Genomic DNA, 7500 nt, shown 5'->3' on the forward strand with positions numbered 1-7500 from the left:
GTGTGCATTATATATAGCTGCTGCACACTGAGGGACGTGGGAGACTGCATTTTTGCTGGGTGAGGAAATGGTCTTTTGCAAGACTCCCTGACATAAAACAAAGAGAGGAATTGCTGTTCCACGATTTGGCTATAAGCAGCCTTCACCACCCTGTACAGCTCTCACTGTATACACACCAACTCCTTCAACTCTCTCTCTCTCTCTCTCTCTCTCTCTCTCTCTCTCTCTCTCTCTCTCTCTCTCTCTCTCTCTCTCTCTCTCTCTCTCTCCCTCTCTCCCTCTCTCTCCCTCTCTCTCTCCCTCTCTCTCTCTCTCTCTCTCTCTCTCTCTCTCTCTCTCTCTTTCCGTCTCTTTAGTTTTTGTCCCCAGCCACAGCTGTATCAGTATTCCCGGCTCTGTTGCACACTGGACTGGAGAGAATTGATCTGACCTGTGAAACAAGACTATATCTTATAGTATTTAAACCAACCCTCCCTTCTCTCTTGCTCTCTTGCTCTCTTGCTCTCTTGCTCTCTCTCTCTCTCTCTCTCTCTCTCTCTCTCTCTCTCTCTCTCTCTCTCTCTCTCTCTCTCTCTCTCTCTCTCTCTCTCTCTCTCTCTCTCTCTCTCTCTCTCTCTCTCTCTCTCTCTCTCTCGTGGATTATGTTTTGGTGGAATGTGCCTGTGTGGAAAATGCTAAACAAAGGAGATAAAATGGGGAGAATATACGAGGCCCCAAGTGATTGAAATGAAAGTACTGCATTTTATTAGGGGATGGGAAAACCTACAGGAATGGCTTCTGCTCTGCCTCTCACACAGCAATCTGGTCACTTACAAACACACACACTATTACGAAGATAATTTACACACCCACGCACAAACACATCACAAGTGCACATACACACTCATTGATCGGGGATTCCTTGGATTGCTGTTTTGTGCTTGTAGCAGTAATGTCCACCGTACTGATGATGCCACTGATATGGCTCTCTTATCATAAATCATAGTCACCATGACAGTGAGATGTTTGTGTGTGTGTTTGTGTGTGTGTTTGTGTGTGTATGTGTGTGTTTGTGTGTGTGTTTGTGTGTGTTTGTATGTGTGTGTGTGTTTGTATGTGTGTGTGTGTGTTTGTGTGTGTGTGTGTGTGTTTGTTTGTGTGTTTGTATGTGTGTGTGTATGTGTGTTTGTGTGTGTTTGTATGTGTGTGTGTTTGTGTGTGTTTGTATGTATGTGTGTGTTTGTATGTGTGTGTGTGTGTGTTGTTTGTTTGTGTGTGTTTGTACTTAGCGAGAAGCTTTTGTTTATAGACCGACACATGTTTACAGTATAAGACTACAGTACTTACTATAGAATTATATAGTACATTTTATTGTTTCATTCAACCTTTATTTATCTAGGCAAGCCAGTTAAGACCAGCCAGTTAAGGCCAGCCAGTTAAGACAAGCCAGTTAAGACAAGCCAGTTAAGGCCAGCCAGTTAAGGCAAGCCAGTTAAGGCAAGCCAGTTAAGACAAGCCAGTTAAGGCAAGCCAGTTAAGGCAAGCCAGTTAAGACCAGCCAGTTAAGGCCAGCCAGTTAAGACAAGCCAGTTAAGACAAGCCAGTTAAGACAAGCCAGTTAAGGCCAGCCAGTTAAGACCAGCCAGTTAAGGCAAGCCAGTTAAGACCAGCCAGTTAAGGCCAGCCAGTTAAGACAAGCCAGTTAAGGCAAGCCAGTTAAGGCAAGCCAGTTAAGACCAGCCAGTTAAGACAAGCCAGTTAAGACAAGCCAGTTAAGACAAGCCAGTTAAGGCAAGCCAGTTAAGACAAGCCAGTTAAGGCCAGCCAGTTAAGACAAGCCAGTTAAGACAAGCCAGTTAAGGCCAGCCAGTTAAGGCAAGCCAGTTAAGGCAAGCCAGTTAAGGCAAGCCAGTTAAGGCAAGCCAGTTAAGGCAAGCCAGTTAAGACCCAGTTAAGACAAGCCAGTTAAGGCAAGCCAGTTAAGGCCAGCAGTTAAGACAAGACAAGCCAGTTAAGGCCAGCCAGTTAATTAAGACAAGCCAGTTAAGGCAAGCCAGTTAAGGCAAGCCAGTTAAGACAAGCCAGTTAAGACAAGCCAGTTAAGCCAGTTAAGGCCAGCCAGTTAAGACAAGCCAGTTAAGGCAAGCCAGTTAAGACAAGCCAGTTAAGACCAGCCAGTTAAGGCCAGCCAGTTAAGACAAGCCAGTTAAGGCAAGCCAGTTAAGACAAGCCAGTTAAGACAAGCCAGTTAAGGCAAGCCAGTTAAGACAAGCCAGCCAGTTAAGGCAAGCCAGTTAAGACAAGCCAGCCAGTTAAGACAAGCAAGCCAGTTAAGACAAGCCCAGTTAAGGCAAGCCAGTTAAGGCAAGCCAGTTAAGGCAAGCCAGTTAAGACAAGCCAGTTAAGACAAGCCAGTTAAGAGCCAGTTAAGGCCAGCCAGTTAAGCAAGCCAGTTAAGACAAGCCAGTTAAGGCAAGCCAGTTAAGACAAGCCAGTTAAGGCCAGCCAGTTAAGGCCAGCCAGTTAAGACAAGCCAGTTAAGGCAAGCCAGTTAAGACAAGCCAGTTAAGACCAGCCAGTTAAGGCCAGCCAGTTAAGGCCAGCCAGTTAAGACAAGCCAGTTAAGGCAAGCCAGTTAAGACAAGCCAGTTGAGACCAGCCAGTTGAGACAAGCCAGTTAAGACAAGCCAGTTAAGGCAAGCCAATTAAGGCCAGCCAGTTAAGACAAGCCAGTTAAGACAAGCCAGTTAAGGCAGCCAGTTAAGACAAGCCAGTTAAGACCAGCCAGTTAAGGCAAGCCAGTTAAGGCAAGCCAGTTAAGACAAGCCAGTTAAGGCAAACCAGTTAAGGCAAGCCAGTTAAGACAAGCCAGTTAAGGCCAGCCAGTTAAGACAAGCCAGTTAAGACAAGCCAGTTAAGGCAAGCCAGTTAAGACAAGCCAGTTAAGACCAGCCAGTTAAGGCAAGCCAGTTAAGGCAAGCCAGTTAAGACAAGCCAGTTAAGGCAAGCCAGTTGAGACCAGCCAGTTGAGACCAGCCAGTTGAGACAAGCCAGTTGAGACAAGCCAGTTAAGACCAGCCAGTTAAGACCAGCCAGTTAAGGCCAGCCAGTTAAGACAAGCCAGTTAAGGCAAGCCAGTTAAGACAAGCCAGTTAAGACAAGCCAGTTAAGACCAGCCAGTTAAGACAAGCCAGTTAAGGCAAGCCAGTTAAGACAAGCCAGTTAAGGCAAGCCAGTTAAGAACAAATTCTTATTTACAATGATGGCCAAACCCGGATGACACTGGGCCAATTGTGTTCCGCCCTATGGGACTCCCAATCACAACCGGTTGTGATACAGCTTGGAATTGAACTGTAGTGTGTCTGTAGTAACGCTTCTAGCACTGAGATGCAGTGCCTTAGACCGCTGCGCCACTCAGGAGTAAATTTTAGTATGCTGTAAAATACTATACTACGCACTGTAGTAACCCTCGATCATGTATTACTTACTGTTGTAGTATACTGTAGAATACTATAGTAAATACCACAGTGATGTCCTCAAAAACACTACACGTTTTTAAACTGAAGTAAATACTACAGTATCGAATTTGCACGTGGACTGGAATATGTTTCGTATTGCGTCAGACAACAACATTGACGAATACGCTGATTCAGTGTGCGAGTTCATTAGAACGTGCGTCGAATATGTCGTTCCCATAGCAACGATAAAAACATTCCCTAACCAGAAACCGTGGATTGATGGCAGCATTCGCGTGAAACTGAAAGCGCGAACCAGTGCTTTTAATCAGGGCAAGGTGTCTGGCAACATGACTGAATACAAACAGTGCAGCTATTCCCTCCGCAAGGCTATTAAACAAGCTAAGCGTCAGTACAGAGACAAAGTGGAATCTCAATTCAACGGCTCAGACGCAAGAGGCATGTGGCAGGGTCTACGGTCAATCACGGACTACAAGAAGAAACCCAGCCCAGTCACGGACCAGGATGTCTTGCTCCCAGGCAGACTAAATAACTTTTTTGCCCGCTTTGAGGACAATACAGTGCCACTGACACGGCCTGCAACGAAAACATGCGGTCTCTCCTTCACTGCAGCCGAGGTGAGTAAGACATTTAAACGTGTTAACCCTCGCAAGGCTGCAGGCCCAGACGGCATCCCCAGCCGCGCCCTCAGAGCATGCGCAGACCAGCTGGCCGGTGTGTTTACGGACATATTCAATCAATCCCGATACCAGTCTGCTGTTCCCACATGCTTCAAGAGGGCCACCATTGTTCCTGTTCCCAAGAAAGCTAAGGTAACTGAGCTAAACGACTACCGCCCCGTAGCACTCACTTCCGTCATCATGAAGTGCTTTGAGAGACTAGTCAAGGACCATATCACCTCCACCCTACCTGACACCCTAGACCCACTCCAATTTGCTTATCGATCAAATAGGTCCACAGACGATGCAATCTCAACCACACTGCACACTGCCCTAACCCACCTGGACAAGAGGAATACCTATGTGAGAATGCTGTTCATCGACTACAGCTCGGCATTCAACACCATAGTACCCTCCAAGCTCGTCATCAAGCTCGAGACCCTGGGTCTCAACCCCGCCCTGTGCAACTGGGTACTGGACTTCCTGACGGGCCGCCCCCAGGTGGTGAGGGTAGGCAACAACATCTCCTCCCCGCTGATCCTCAACACGGGGGCCCCACAAGGGTGCGTTCTGAGCCCTCTCCTGTACTCCCTGTTCACCCACGACTGCGTGGCCACGCACGCCTCCAACTCAATCATCAAGTTTGCGGACGACACAACAGTGGTAGGCTTGATTACCAACAACGACGAGACTGCCTACAGGGAGGAGGTGAGGGCCCTCGGAGTGTGGTGTCAGGAAAATAACCTCACACTCAACGTCAACAAAACTAAGGAGATGATTGTGGACTTCAGGAAACAGCAGAGGGAACAGCCCCCTATCCACATCGATGGAACAGTAGTGGAGAGGGTAGCAAGTTTTAAGTTCCTCGGCATACACATCACAGACAAACTGAATTGGTCCACTCACACTGACAGTGTCGTGAAGAAGGCACAGCAGCGCCTCTTCAACCTCAGGAGGCTGAAGAAATTCAGCTTGTCACCAAAAGCACTCACAAACTTCTACAGATGCACAATCGAGAGCATCCTGGCGGGCTGCTCCGCCCTCAACCGTAAGGCTCTCCAGAGGGTAGTGAGGTCTGCACAACGCATCACCGGGGGCAAACTACCTGCCCTCCAGGACACCTACACCACCCGATGTTACAGGAAGGCCATAAAGATCATCAAGGACATCAACCACCCGAACCACTGCCTGTTCACCCCGCTATCATCCAGAAGGCGAGGTCAGTACAGGTGCATCAAAGCCGGGACCGAGAGACTGAAAAACAGCTTCTATCTCAAGGCCATCAGACTGTTAAACAGCCACCACTAACATTGAGTGGCTGCTGCCAACACACTGTCATTGACACTGACCCAACTCCAGCCACTTTAATAATGGGAATTGATGGGAAATTATGTAAATATATCACTAGCCACTTTAAACAATGCTACCTTATATGATGTACTTACCCTACATTATTCATCTCATATGCATACGTATATACTGTACTCTACATCATCGACTGCATCCTTATGTAATACATGTATCACTAGCCACTTTAACTATGCCACTTTGTTTACTTTGTCTACATACTCATCTCATATGTATATACTGTACTCGATACCATCTACTGTATGCTGCTCTGTACCATCACTCATTCATATATCCTTATGTACATATTCTTTATCCCCTTACACTGTGTATAAGACAGTAGTTTTGGAATTGTTAGTTAGATTACTTGTTGGTTATCACTGCATTGTCGGAACTAGAAGCACAAGCATTTCGCTACACTCGCATCAACATCTACTAACCATGTGTATGTGACAAATACAATTTGATTTGATTAGATTTGATTTATACCCTTCCCATTCCCCTCCCCCATATCCCAATGTGTGCCACCCATAAGTGAGAAACCTACATACCAAGTATAGACCATATTGTGTAGAAAAGGGCAGAAGCTCTGCACTCTCCATACAGACTCCAGTCCTACAGTACCAATCCATGTCTCAAATGTCTCAAGGCTTAGAAATCCTCCTTTAGTCCATACGAACCTATTGACACACCTAAGTAACATAATACAAAAATCCCCATCAAAATGTGTCAGTTGAACCTAGAGATATTGCATGTTCTGCGTCTCAATCCACAGCATCCGCTACGTCGGTGTTTGTCAGACCTCCCAAAAAACAGTTTGTCCTATAAACTATTATGAGCCCTATATGGTATGGGAGTCTCTCACAAACACGATTATTATTATTATCTTTTTTTTTTTAAATTGAACCTTTATTTAACTAGGCAAGTCAGTTAAGAATAAATTCTTATGTTCAATGATGGCCTACTGGGGAACAGTGGGTTACCTGCCTTGTTCAGGGACAGAACGACTGATTTTTATCTTGTCAGCTTGAGGATTCGATGTCGCAACCTTTCGGTTACTGACCCAACACTCTAACCACTAGGCTACCTGCTGCCTAGAGAACGATAGAGTTCTCCGTTTTGCTCTACGAACCCCACAAGTGACACAGGACTCGTCTGAAGTTGGTATTGCTGATGTACCAACTTGTGTCTGTAGCGTCCGTTTGAGCCACACACTGATATGACCCCACTATGGAAAGGGGAGACTCTCAAGAACACAATGGTCTTCCCCGTTTTCTCTACGGGACTCGTCTGCAGGATTTAACATGTGACATAAATAAAGGATGTGTGTGTGATTCCTCCATGGATATGTGCATGGGCACGTCTGTGACTTCATTGTCGTTCAGAGAGGCTTAGTGTGATTAGGTTGTGTGATCCTCTGAAGAGTTAATGATGAGAAAAACACTGGCTCCACAGAGGCCAATCTCATCAGCCTCTCTCCCTCTCTCCATTTCCTGATGGCACTCTGGGGCTTACAGCAGGGTGTGTGTATGCGTGAGTGTGCTCACTTGCGTGCATGCATGTGTGGCAAAATCATATGCATAATATCGCAGTGAATATGCATATCACTGAATATGCATGCAGTCTGTCTGAATGGATGAGCCTTCAGGGGGGTTATGTACTCTACATACACACCACCCCTCATACAGCTTCATTAGGATTTGATTTCATTTAATTATTCCAGTAGCAGAGTAGAATCCCGAGCATGAGGCCTCTCCCCCTGGCTCCCGTAGCTCCTCCCCCTGGTCCCCCTAGGTCCTCCCGCTGGCTCCCATAGCTCCTCCCCCTGGTCCCCCTAGGTCCTCCCCCTGATCCCCCTAGGTCCTCCCCATGGTGAGAGGAGGAGAGAGGCAGAGAGACAGAGAGGAGGCTGAGAGGAGGAGAGAGGCAGAGAGACAGAGAGGCTGAGAGGAGGAGAGACAGAGAGGAGGCTGAGAGGAGGAGAGAGGCAGAGAGACAGAGAGGAGGCTGAGAGGAGGCTGAGAGGAGGAGAGAGGCAG

The sequence above is a fragment of the Oncorhynchus gorbuscha genome, linkage group LG04 (assembly GCF_021184085.1).
Source record: "Oncorhynchus gorbuscha isolate QuinsamMale2020 ecotype Even-year linkage group LG04, OgorEven_v1.0, whole genome shotgun sequence".
In the NCBI taxonomy this organism is placed as follows: Eukaryota; Metazoa; Chordata; class Actinopteri; order Salmoniformes; family Salmonidae; genus Oncorhynchus; species Oncorhynchus gorbuscha.